At 46.5% G+C, this 13596-nt stretch overlaps 1 protein-coding gene across 1 annotated transcript in view; it reads left to right on the top strand.

The window, feature by feature from the left end:
* The first annotated feature begins 686 nt into the window (after positions 1–686).
* Positions 687–13596, top strand: part of LOC140721930 (killer cell lectin-like receptor 7) — a 38551-nt gene continuing 25641 nt past the window's right edge. Inside the window, exons 1-3 of the mRNA XM_073036748.1 lie at positions 687–791; positions 1788–1879; positions 4325–4580. The gene's annotated coding sequence lies outside the window, so the exon portion shown is untranslated. The remainder of the gene's footprint in view (positions 792–1787; positions 1880–4324; positions 4581–13596) is intronic.

The raw sequence follows: 13596 nt of genomic DNA, 5'->3' as shown, positions 1-13596 counted from the left end.
CTCGCCTACAAGCAACCCCCTCTCGTGACCCACACCCTCTCCTGCACAACATACACAAAGTGCTGGTGAAACACAGCAGGCCAGGCAGCGTCGATAAGCAGAAGCAATGTCAACATTTCGGGCCAAGTTCCTTCGTCAGGACTAACTGAATGGAAAGATAGGAAGAGATTTGAAAGTAGTGGGGGGGGAGGGGAAATGCAAAATGATAGGAGAAGACAAGATGGGGTGGGATGTAGCGAAGAGCTGGAAAGGTGATTGGCGAAAGTGATACAGAGCTGGAGAAGGGAAAGGATCATGGGACGAGAGGCCAATGGAGAAAGAAAGAGGGAGGGGAGCACCAGAGGGATATGGAGAACAGGCAAAGAGTGATGGGCAGAGAGAGAGAAAAACACAAACAACTAAGTATGTCAGGGATGGGGTAAGAAGGGGAGGAGGGGCATTAACGGAAGTTAGAGAATTCAATGTTCATGCCATCAGTTTGGATCAGTTTGCCATCCCTGATACATTTAGTTGTTTTTTTTTTTCTCTCTCTCTCTGTATTACACCTCCCCCCGTACCTTGAATATCGATCGCCAGGATCTGAATCTCTCCACAACTCTGCATGCACAGGTCGGTCACGTGCTTCCACACCACTTGCATCAGTGTTTGCATTCTCACCACCCTTTCCCTGGCCTCCTCTCTCCTCCCCTTCCTTCCTCTAACGGCAGCACACAATCCGCTCTCACACACACACCATCTCCGAGTGACACACACGATTCAAGACTACTGGAAAGCCGAAAGGCTGGGTATTGGTGAGTGGGGAGACCGGAGGAGGGAGAGGGCTGCGTACTTTTGCTGACTCCGGTAGGGTGCGCTGCGACGTTGCGGGAGGTACATATCTGACCCCGGGAATGTGATGGGATAATATTTAGGGAGCTTCGCTGGTTATCCGACCTAGGAACTGCGTGTTTGGACGCCGTGGACGGAGCTTCACTCTTTGTGTGACCCCGGAGTGTGTGTTTAAACAATATGGAGGGAGTTGCACTCTGTGTATGATCCCGGGGGTGTGTGATGGATGGTTGCGGAGGGAGCGTTACTCAGTGTATATTTCCAGGAGAGTGTGATCGGATTTTATGGAAGGATTTTCACTCTGTCTGTGACTCCTGGCCATGGGTCAGTGGATTTCGACGTTTAAACAGACTCCATTCGGAGATAGGGAGCAAGAAAATGGTGCCTCACACGTTCTGCTCTAACGGCTGCAAACTGAACACCCTTTCTGTGGCCTCACTCTCCTCCCCTTCCTTCCTCTTTTCACAGCACGCCATTCCTTCTCTATGATTCTTTTTTTATTTGTAATATAATTTTTATTGTAGGAAGGTCACTGTACAGAATAATAATGGATTACATTTTCCTCCATTTTACTTTTGTATCTTACCCCTAAACAAACCTCCCCTCACCCGCCCTCCCCGAACATACAATGACAGCTAATGTATTTACAATAAGACACTTCATAAATACAAGTACGGACATTTCACAGCTATACCCCCAAACTACTTCAAGACGAAGTCCCACACACCTCTACAACATCTCAGATGATCCAGAATACACTCATATTACAATTCATCAAACACCCTGTGAGGTAAACCATATGCGTGTTAAAAGGGAAGCAACTTCCAAAATACAATCAAATGCCCTCAGCTCGTAGGTAATTCCTTAAGACTCCCAAAATATGACAAGAAGGGCCCCCATTTCGAATAGAACTTTCTCACAGATGCCCTCTGAGTGAATTTAATCTTTTCTAATTTCAGAATAAAACATTACGTCCTCTAACCAAGCAGCAGCAGATGGGGGAGTGGCAGATTTCCAGACCAGCAAGATTCTCCTACGGGCCAAAAGCGATGTAAGTGAAATGATATCCGACAGGTTTGCATTTAAACCCAAAACATCATCTGCCACACCAAATACAACTATAAGCGGTCAAGGACTCAATGTCAGCCCCAAAACCTCACTGATAATTTTAAAAACCAGTGCCCAGTAGCCGAGGGCAAGACCAAAATGCATGCACTAAACCAGCCGGAGAGAAGGAACACCTTTCAAAGCCTGCGTCTGCCCCAGGATATATGTCAGCACGCCTGGCTTTACTTAAATGTACCGTGTAAAACTTTAAATTGTATGAGCCCGAGTCTAGCACATGATGACGAGGAATGAACCCTATTCAGTGTTTTTGCCCAATATTCCTCAGCCAGATCCACACCAAGGTCATCCTCCCAGCTAGTCGTAGTTTTGTTTAGATCTTGAACTCCCAAAGAAATCAGCTGAGAGTATAGTACAGAGATCAGCCCTTTATTATTAAAGCTAAGAGTGAGTTTGTCCCACAACATAGTATTTGGTAAATTAAGAAAAAAATGTGAAATGTTTTTTCCTTGACAGAGAGGAGAATATGCAGGTATTGAAAAAAAAATGATTATGCGGAAGGCCATATTTACTGCACAGGTTATCAAAACTATTGAATATATTTTCAGTGCGCAAATCCTTAATGCACATAAGACCGTTCAAACCCCATTGTCTAAAAACTGAATCGAGTGTGGAGGGAAGAAATAGATGGTTTGTACGAATGGGACCCAAAACTGAACTGATGTGAACGTACAGTGGCAGCGAAATTGACTACACATTTTGAGGGTGGAGAGCACGACAGGGTCAGATGTGAATTGAGAGGATTTCAATGGCAATGTTCTGTGACCCCTCCCCTAACACCCTGAAATAATGTAGTTGACTTAAGTGCCATAGAAAGAGGCTCAACTGCAATTGCAAAACGATTCTATAATTCTTAAGTGGGTGAGTGAGCGGCTCGACGTCCTGGTCCATATATGTTCCAATGAAATCGGTATGTATGCGGAGGTGGTTCTGCAGAGTGAGGTCAGGGATTTAGCTATTAAATTAAAGGACAGGACCACCACCCGTCCCAGTGTGCCCAGACACAGGAAGACCATATAGTTCAGCACGTGGCTCAAGCTACGGTGCAAGTGGGAGGGTTCAGAATTCATTGTGTTTATTCCAAGGAACGTGAAATTTCTACAGAAGAGATAGAAGACGGTTTACACGTAAACTACAAAACACAGTCAGAACAGACAAGACAACTTGTCTAAGTGAGGCTTTATGGGTGGAAATATAGAAACATAGAAAACTTACGACACAATACATGCCCAGCCCACAAAGTTGCGCCCAACATGTCCCTACCTTAGAAATTACAAGGCTTGCACATAGCTCTCTATTTTTCTAAGCTCCATGCACCTATACAAAAGTCTCTTAAAAGTGAATATTGTATCCGCCTCCACCAGCATTGGCGGCAGCCCATCCCACACTCTCACCACTCTCTGCGTCTAACACTTACCCCTGATATCTCCTCTGTACCTACTCCCCAGCACCTTAAACCCGTGTCCTCTTGTGGCAAACATTTCAACCCTGGAAAAAGACTCTGATTATCCACACTATCAATGCCTCTCATCATCTTATACACCTCCATCAGGTGACCTCTGACCATCCGTCGCTCCAAGGAGAAAAGGTCGAGTTTACTCAACCTATTCTCATCGGGGATGCTCCCCAATCCAGTCAACATCTTTGTAAATCTCCTCTGCAATCTTTCTATGGCTTCCATATCCTTTCTTCAGTGAGGAAACAACAACTGAGCGCAGTACTCGGCGCGGTCTGGCCAGTGTCCTGTATAGCTGCAACATTACCTCTGTGCACCGAAATTCAGTTCCATGAATTAAACCCAATACACCATGCGCCTTCTTAACCACAGAGTCATCCTGTGCAGCTGCTTTGAGCGTCCTATGGACTCGGACGCAAAGATAATCGCCAAAGTCTCAGTAACCTCCTCCCTTACTTCCCAGAGTAGCCTTGGGTACGTCTCATCCGGTCCCGGCGACTTATCCAACCTGATGATTTCCAACAGCTCTAGCACATCCTTTTTCTTAATATCCACAATCTCAAGCTATTCCGTCTGCTGCAAGTCGTCACTACTATCACCAAGATCCTTTTCCATAGTGAATACTGAAGCAAAGTATTCATTAAGTACTTCTGCTACTTCCTGCGGTTACATCCACACCTTTCCACTGCCTCACTTGATACGTCCTATTCTTTCACGTCTTATCCTCCTGTTCCTCATGTACTTGTAGAATGCCTGGGGGTTTTCCTTAATCCTGCCACCAAAACTTTGCATGGCCACTTCTGGCTCTCATAATTTCCCCCTTACGCTCCTTACAGTTTGCCTTATAATCTTCTAGATCTCTAACATTACCTTGCCCTCTGAAACATTTGTAAATTTCTCTTTTCTTTTTGACAGAGTTTCGCCTCTCTCTGATCACTTCCGAACGAGACGACCAGACTCTTGGGGAACAATATCTTGGGAGATGAAAAGGACCAGGTGCCATTATCGACTAAAAGGCCTTGAATTGTATTCGACCCTTGAATCCAGGACAATCGCGAATTCCCTTCGGGACCTCTGCCAGGCCACCTGTCTCAGGAATGCGTGCATCCTCAACCACAACAGCTCTATCCCCGAAAGCAAATTATTCTGCCGCCGTTGACCAGCAGGAAAGGTGAGGTAAAATCCCACATTCCCCCTAATCTCAACTACAACAGCTCTGTCCCCAAAAGCAAATTAATCCGCCAACTGTTGACCAGCATGAAAAGTGAGTTAACATCCCTCATTACCCCGCTCCTAATCTCAAGTGAGTGAGTGAGAGAGAGAGAGAGAGGGGAGAGAGAGAGAGAGAGAGAGAGGGGTGGGGGGAGGGAGGGAGAGAGAGAGAGACAGAGAGAGAGAGAGAGAGAGAGAGAGAGAGAGAGAGAGAGAGAGAGAGAGAGAGAGGAGGGAGAGGGGACAAGAACCACTGAACCGTCCGAACAAACAAGACTGGGGTCAGAGACAGTGTGAAACTCGGTGCACATTGTCCCATCACACAGCCACAGGGTCAGACCCAGATGGAAGATCCCTCCCCCTCACACACTCTTGGGGTCAGGCACAGAGTGAAACTTGCTCCATACCGTCCCATAACACACTCCCGGGGTCAGACAAGGTGAAGCTCCCTCCACAAACCGCTTGAACCCCATTCTCAAAGGAGAAAGAGAGAGACAGAGAGAGGGGAGAGAGACAATGGGAGAGAGAGAGAGAGAGAGAGAGAGAGAGAGAGAGAGAGAGAGAGAGAGAGAGAGAGAGAGAGAGAGAGAGAGAGAGAGAGAGAGAGAGAGAGAGAGAGAGAGAGAGAGAGAGAGAGAGAGAGAGAGAGAGAGAGAGGCTTGCTCAGTCCTCCGATCTGGTGGTGTGTCTTGGGTTGGTGTGGTGGGCGTCATACCTATTGTCTGACCCCGAAAGACTAATCTTCTTTAGATTTATCGAGGATGCAACTATGAAAATGGACAGGGTTGTGTACCTGAACTTTCAGTAAGCCTTTGATAGGGTCCATAGGAGATTAGTGGGCAAAATTAGAGCACATGGTATTGGGGGTTGAGTACAAACATGGATAGAAAATTGGTTGCCTGACAGAAAACAAAGAGTAGGGATTAACAAGTCATTTTCGGAATGGCAGGTGGTGACTAGTGGGGTACCGCAAGGCTTGGTACTGGGACCGCAGCTATATTCAATAAACATTAATGATTCAGGTGAAGGGATTAAAAGTAGCATTAGCAAATTTGCAGATGACACAAAGCAGGGTGGCAGTGTGAAATATGAGGAGGATGTTAGGAGAATGCAGAGTGATTTGGACAGGTTGGTTGAGTGGGCAGATGCATGGCAGATGCAGTTTAACGTGGATAAATATGAGGTTATCCATTTTAATGGCAAGAACAGGAAGGCAGATTACTATCTGTATGGTGTCAAGTTAGGAAAAGGGGAAGTAAATCGAGATCTAGGTGTTCTTGTTTATCAGACATTGAAAGTAAGCATTCAGGTACAGCAGAGAGTGAAGAAAGCTAATGGCATGTTGGCCTTCATACCAAGAGGAATTGAGTAGAGGAGCAAAGAGATCCTTCTGCAGTTGCCCAGGGCCCGGGTGAGAACACACCGAGAGTATTGTGTTCAGTTTTCGTCTCGAAATTTGAGGAAGGACTTTCTTGCTATTGAGGAAGCGTAGGTTCACGAGGTTGATACCCGGGTTTGCGGGACTGTCAGGTGTTGAAAGATTGGAGTGACTGGGCTTGTATACACAGGAAATTAGAAGGATGAGAGGGGATTTGATTGAAACATATAAGATTATTAAGGGATTGGACACGCTTGATGCGGGAAACATGTTCCCGATGATGGGGGAGTGCAGAACCAAAGGCCACAGTTTAAAAATAAGGAGACGGCCATTTAGAACGGAGTTGAGGAAAAACTTTTTCACCCAGCGAGTTGTGGATCTATGCAGTGCTCTGCCTCAGCAGGCTGTGTAGGCCAATTCTCTGGATGCTTTCAAGAAAGAGTTAAATAGAAGTCTTAAAAATAGCTGAGGCAAGGGATATGGGAAGAAGGCAGGAACGAGGTACTGATTGTGGATGATCAGCCACGATCACAGTGAATGGCGGTGCTGTCTCGAAGGGACGAATGGCCTACTCCGGCACCTGTTGTCTATTGACTATTGTCTGTTTCTAAAGGAATAGATTATAGGAGCAGGGATGTGATGTTGAGGCTCTATAAGGCACTGGTAATACTCACTTGGAGTACTGTGTTCAGTTTTAAACTCCTTATTTAAGAAAGGATGCGCTGACGTTGGAGAGAGTTCAGAAAAAAATGACTAGAATGAGCCCGGGAATGAGAGGGTTAACGTATGAAGAACAGTTGATCGCTCTTGGACTGTACTCCTGGGAGTTTAGAAGAATGAGGGGGGACCTCACAGAAACATTTCGACTGTTGAAAGGCATGGACAGAGAGGATGTGGCAAAGTGGTTTCCCAAGGTGGGGGGGGGGGTGTTCTTATTTTGTTTTTCAGCCAGAGGGTGGTGAACCTCTGGAATTTGTTATCACGGGCGGCAGTGCAGGACAAGCCATTGGGTGTATTTAAGGCAGAGATTGATAAGTATCTGAGTAGCCAGGGCATCAAAGGTTATGGTGAGAAGGCGGGAGAAGTGGGACGAAATGGATGAATGGATCAGATCATGTAAAATAAATCGCGGAGCAGACACGAAAGGCCGAATGGCCGACCTCTGCTACTTTGTCTTATGGTCTTATGGTCTTAAGTGCATCCAGCTGCAGCTTCTAACACTCCGCGTTGAGGAGTTAGAGATGGAACTGGATGAACTCAGGGTCATTCGGGAAGCCGAGGGTGTGATAGAGAGGACATATTTGGAGAAGGTTAACCTGCACTGTAATTCGAAAACAATCGAAAACATCACCCCGTATGCATAACACCCTCCTTCGGCAAAATGTCTGCCCAACTCCGTCAAACTCTCTGTTTCCTGCACTACTCCCCGTCTCCAGTACACCACTCCCGTCTCCGTCAACCATCCCTGCGTTCCAAGAAACCCCGTCTCCGTGACCCAAACCCCCTCCTGTACACTTCGCCGTCTCCATCATCCCGTACGTACATATACGCCCCTTCTCCATCTCGGTGGTACACTCCACCCGCTAAACGCTCCCCATCTACGTCGCCCCTCCACTCTCCTCCCACTCTGTGACACAGGCAATTGTGCGGAGTATGATGGAGAGATGATGGCTGGTGTTTCACCTCCCCCCGTCCCATGGATATCGATCGCCAGGATCTGAATCTCTCCACAACTCTGCATGCACAGGCCGGTCATGTGCTTCCGCACCACTTGCATCAGTGTCTGCATTCTCACCACCCTTTCCCTGGCCTCCTCTCTCCTCCCCTTCCTTCCTCTAACGGCAGCACACAATCCGCTCACACACACACACCATCTCCGAGAGACTCACACAGTTCAAGACTACTGGAAAGCCGAAAATCTAGGTATTGGTGAGTGGGGAGAACGGAGGAGGGAGAGGGTTTCGTACTTTTGCTGACTCCGGTAGGGTGTGCTGTGATGGTGCGGGAGGTACTTCACATGTCTGACCCCGGGAGAGATATGGGATAATATTTAGAGAGCTTCGCTGGTTATCTGACCTTGGGAGTGTGTGTTGGGACGGTGTGGACGGAGCTTCACTCCGTGTAAGATTTCCGAGTGTCTGTTGGGACAATTTGGAGGGAGCTACACTCTGTGTTTGACCACGGCAGTGTGCCATGGATCGTTGCGGAGGGAGCGTTAATCAGTGTATGTTTCCAGGAGTGTGCAATGGGATTGTATGGAGGAATTCTTGCTCTGTCTCTGAGTACTAGTCGTGGGTCAATGGATTTCGGCGTTTAAGCAGACTCCAATCCTAGATAGGGAGCAAAATATGGTAACTCACATGTTCAGCTCCAACGTCTGCAATCTGAACACCCTTTCTGTGGCCACAATCTCCTCCCCTTCCTTTCCCTTTTCTCAGCACACCATTCCTTCTCTATGATTCTTAAGTGAGTATGTGAGCAGCATATATGTACAAATGGGAAGCTGGTTTTGCAAAGTGAGGCCAGGGATTTAGCTATTAAATTAAAGGAGAGGACCACTACCCGCCCCAGTGTGCCCAGATATATGACAACCATACAGTTTAGCACGAGCTGTGGGTGGGAGGGCTCCGAAAATTGGAATCATAGAATTTTTCTCCATGGAAGTTGGGATTTGTATAGAAGAGATGGAAAACGGTTTACACATAAACTAGAGGAGAACTGATATCCCAGCGGGAAGGTTTGTCAGGACTGTGCATGAGAGTTTTTTGGAGAGTTGCTGAACTTGAGTTGTGGACATTACTGAGAATTGGGTGTAGGAGGAGCAAGCAGGACAGCACGATCTTTCGGGTTTCCCTATTTTTAGTCGTGAGAAAGAGGAAGAAATTGAAGGATGAGGGATGACATTACTAGTTTGAGAAATTTTTACTGCAGTGGACAGTCAGGGCAGGCGAGAAAATTCGACTAAGTGAGGCTTTACGGGTGGAAATGATGAATAAGAAATTTATGGCAATGTTGCAACATAGAACATAGAATAGAACGACCCATTACAGGCCCTTCAGCCCACAATGCTGTGCCGACCCTTAAACAATGCCCCCCCATATAAACCCCACCTTAAATTCTCCCATACACCTGTCTAGTAGTCTCTTAACTTTCACTAGTGTATCTGCCTGCACCACTGACTCAGGCAGTGCATTCCACGCACCAACCACTCAATGAGTGAAAAAAATACCTTCCTCTAATATCCCCCTTGAACTTCCCACCCATTGCCTTAAAGCCATGTCCTCTTGTATTGAGCAGTGGTGCCCTGGGGAAGAGGCGCTGGCTGTCCACTCTGTCTATTCCTCTTAATATCTTGTACACCTCTATTATGTCTCCTCTCATCCTCATTCTCTCCAGAGAGTAAAACCCTAGCTCCCTTAATCTCTGATCATAATGGGTACTCTGTAAACCAGGCAGCATCCTGGTAAATCTCCTCTGTACCCTTCCCAATGCTTCCACATCCTTCCTATAGTGAGGCGACCAGACTGGACTCAATAATCCAAGTGTGGCCTAACCAGGGTTTTATAGAGCTGCATCTCCACATCGCGACTCTAAAACTCTATCTCTCGACTTATGAAAGCCTACACCCCATAGGCTTTCTTATCTACCCTATCTATCTGTGAGGCAACTTTCAGGTATCTGTGGACACGTACCCACAGATCCCTCTGCTCCTCTCCACTACCAAGTATCCTCCCATTTGTACTCTGCCTTTGAGTTTGTCCTTCCAAATTATAACACCTCACATTTCCCCGAGGTGAACGTATCTGCCACTTCTCACTGGGAAATGAATAATCAAGCGTATACGTCCAATCGGAAGGACAGACAGGTGGGCAGAGGGGTCGGGGTGGCTCTGCTGGTGAGGATTGAAATTCAGTCCCTTGCGAGATGTGACATAGAAACAGGCGATGTAGAGTCAGTATGCATAGAACTGAGAAATTGTAAGGGCAATTTGTCATCACCTTTGTTCCTGATGTTTCTTACATTGTCGTACACGCACTTTAGCCCTTCTACCTAACTACCTTTACAACCTTTATTCTGTTTCGCTTTCCTCAAATGCTAGATCTGGCTTTACTCCATGCACTGTACTTGCAGCTCTCGCATGACCTCTATCCTTCCCCACCTCACCATCTGCGCGAACACTCTGGTTCCCATCCCCCTGCAAATCTAGTTTAAACCCCCCGGTGCAGTACTAGCAAACATTCGCGCAAGGATGTTAGCCCCCACCAGTTCAGGTGCAACCCGTCCCGTCGGTACAAGCCCAACCTTCCCTGGAACTGGGCCCAATTGTCCAGAAACATGAAGACATCTTTCTTCCACAAACTCCTTAGCCACGTATTCAGCTGCATTAGCTTCCTGTTTTTGGCCTTACTAGTACGTGGCACGGGTTGCAATACTGAGATTGCAACCATGGAGGTCCTGTCCTTCAACTTTGCACCTAACTCCCTAAACGGCCGCTGGGGTGATTTACTCATTCTGTCTATTCCCTTTCCCCCTGCTAACAGTCACCCAGCTACCTGCCTCCTGACATTTCGGGGTAAATGTCTCCCTGTAACTCCTGTTTATTTCTGCCTCTGCCTCCCGAATGATCCGAAGTTTATCCAGCTCCACGTCCAGTTCCATAACTCCGTTTGTCAGGAGATGCAGCTAGATGCACCTTTTGCAGGTGTGGTCATCAGGCACATTTGTGCTCGCCCGAACTTCCCACACATTGCTAACGGAGCACTCGACTGCCCTAACTGCTGCCTCCATTACCTACTCCTAAACTAATTAGATTAATTGAAGGAGATTACCCGGCCTTACCTCACTGGGAGCAAGCTAGTCCTCAGCATCTGCTCGCCAAAGCCTCTGGAGCCAATGCCTTCCTACCCTGTCTCCCTCCACTACGTCCCCCGCTCTGTTAATCTGCTCGCTTTTTAAACTCTCCCGCTGCCTCACGGGCCGACATTCACGCGCTTGCGCAGTCGTGCCCGGTTCAAGCAGCCGAAGTCATGCTTTGGAGATATGATGTGGTGGCCATTACAGAGACTTGGATGGCTCAGAATCAGGAAAGGATACTTCAATTGCCGACCATTAGATGTTTCAGAAAGGACGGGGGGGGGGGGGTGCAAAAGAGGTGTGGGCGTGGCACTGTTGATCAGAGATAGTGACACAGCTGCAGGAAAGGTGGACGCCATTGAGGAATTATCTCGGAGATTCTTAGGGTGAAGATTGGGAGCAGGAAAGGTTCAATAACTTTACTGGGTGTTTATATATATATATAGGACGCCAAATTGTAACAACAATATCGAGGAGCAGATAGGGAAACAAATCCTGTAAAGGTATGATAATAACAGAGTAGTCCCGATGGGAGATATGAATTTCCCAAATATCGATAGGCATCTCCCTAGAGCAAGAGGTTTAGATGGGTTGGAGTCTGTTCGGTGTGTTCAGGAAGGTTTCTTCACACAATATGTAGATAAGCCTGCAGGACGAGAATCTTCTTGATTTGTTATTGGAAAATTAACCTGGTCAGGTGTTAGATCTCAGTGAGATCTCACTATGGAAAAGGATCTTGGTGATCGTTGTGATGACTTGCAGCAGACTGAATAGCTTGAGCACGTAGATATTAAAAAAGAGGATGTGCTGGAGATTTTGGAAAGCATCATTTGGATAAGTCGTTGGGACCCTATGAGATGTACACAAGGCTACTCTGGGAAGTAAGGGAGGAGGTTACTGAGACTTTGGCGATGATCTTTGCATCATCAATGGGGACGGGCGAGGGTCCGGAGAATTGGTGGGTTGCGGACATTGTTCCTTTATTCCAGAAAGGGAGTAGATGCAGCCCAGGAAATTCCAGACCAGCGATTCCTACCTCAGTGGTTGGTAAGTTGATGGAGAAGATCCTAAGAGGCAGGATTTATGCACATTTGGGGAGCTATAATATGTTTAGCAACAGACAGCATAACTTTGTCAAGGGCAGGACGTGCCTTATGAGCTTGACAGGAGCCCATGGAATTACGGGAAAGTTACATACGTAGATAGAGCGTTGGCTGATTGGCAGGAAACAGAGAGTGTGAATAAAGGGATCCCATTCTGGTATGCTGCCGGTTACCTTTGGCGTTCAACAGGGCTCTGTGTTGTGGCCGCTACTTTTTACGTTGTATAGCACCGATTTGGATTAGGTAATAGATTGCTATCTGGCAAAGTTTGCTCATGATTCAAAATGGGTGGAGGGGAGGTAGTGTTGAGGAAACAGAGAGTCTGCAGAGAGACGGATAGATTGCGAATGGGAAAAGAAGTGGCAAATGAAATGCAATGTTGGAAAGTGCACGGTCATGCACTTTGGTAGAAGAAAGCTTGCAGAGAGATTTAGGCCAGTTAGAAGAGGGTGCTGAACGATGGCAGATGGAGTTTAATGCTGATAAATGTGAGGAGCTACATTTTGGTAGGAATAATGCAAATAGGACAGACATGGGAAATGGTAGGGCATTGAAAAATGCAGTAGAACAGAGTGATCTAGGAATAATGGTGTATAGCTCCCTGAAGGTGGAATCTCATGTGGATAGGGAGGTGAAGAAAGCTTTTGGTATGATGACCTTTATAAATCAGACCATTGAATATAGGAGTTGGGGTGTAATGTTAAAATTCTACAAGGCATTGGTAGGGCCGAATTTGGAGTATTGTGTACAGTTCTGGTTACCGAATTATAGGAAAGATATCAACAAAATAGAGAGAGTACAGAGAAGGTTTAATAGAATGTTACCTGGGTTTCAGCACCTAAGTTACAGGGAAAGGCTGATCAAGTTAGGTCTTTATTCTTTGGAGCGTAGGAGTTTGAGGGAGGACTTGATAGACGTATTTAAAATTATGAGGGTGATAGATCGAGTTGACGTGGATAGGCTTTTTACATTGAGAGCAGGGGAGATCCAAACAAGAGGAAATGAGTTGAAAGTTACGGGGCAAAGGTTTAAGGGTAACACAAGGGGAATTTCTTTACTCAGAGTGTGGTAGATGTGTGGAAAGAGCTTCTAGCAGAAGTGGTAGAGGTAGGTTCGGTATTGTCATTTAAATTAAAATTCGATATGTATATAGACAGGAAAGGAAGGGAGGCTTATGGGCTGAGTGTGGGCCAGTGGGATAGGTGTGTGTAAGCGTCAGCACGGACTAGAAGGGCCGAGATGGCCTTTTTCTCTGCTGTAATTGTTGTATGGTTATATGGTTAAATAAACGGGCAGAATATAATTTAAATAAGGAGAAAATTCAATATTCTGAGATTTAACTGGACTTGGGGGTTCTCGTGCTGGATACCCTTAATGTTAACCTTCAGGTTGAATCGGTGGTGAAGAATTCGAATGCAATGTTGACATTTATTTCTAGAGTACAGGAACAAGGATGCGGCTCTATAAAGCACTGGTAAGACCTCACGTGGAGCACTGTGTGCAGTTTTGTGCTCCTTATTTAAGAAAGGATGTGCTGACGTTGGAGAGGGTTCAGAGAAGATTCACTAGAATGATTCCGGGAATGAGAGTGTTAACATATGAGGAACGTTTGACCGCTTTGCCTTTACTCCTCGGAGTTT

This window comes from Hemitrygon akajei, unplaced genomic scaffold, assembly GCF_048418815.1.
Source record: "Hemitrygon akajei unplaced genomic scaffold, sHemAka1.3 Scf000065, whole genome shotgun sequence".
Classification (NCBI taxonomy): Eukaryota; Metazoa; Chordata; class Chondrichthyes; order Myliobatiformes; family Dasyatidae; genus Hemitrygon; species Hemitrygon akajei.
The sequence above is the reverse complement of the archived record's forward strand: the minus strand, read 5'-3'. Positions and strand labels throughout refer to the sequence as shown.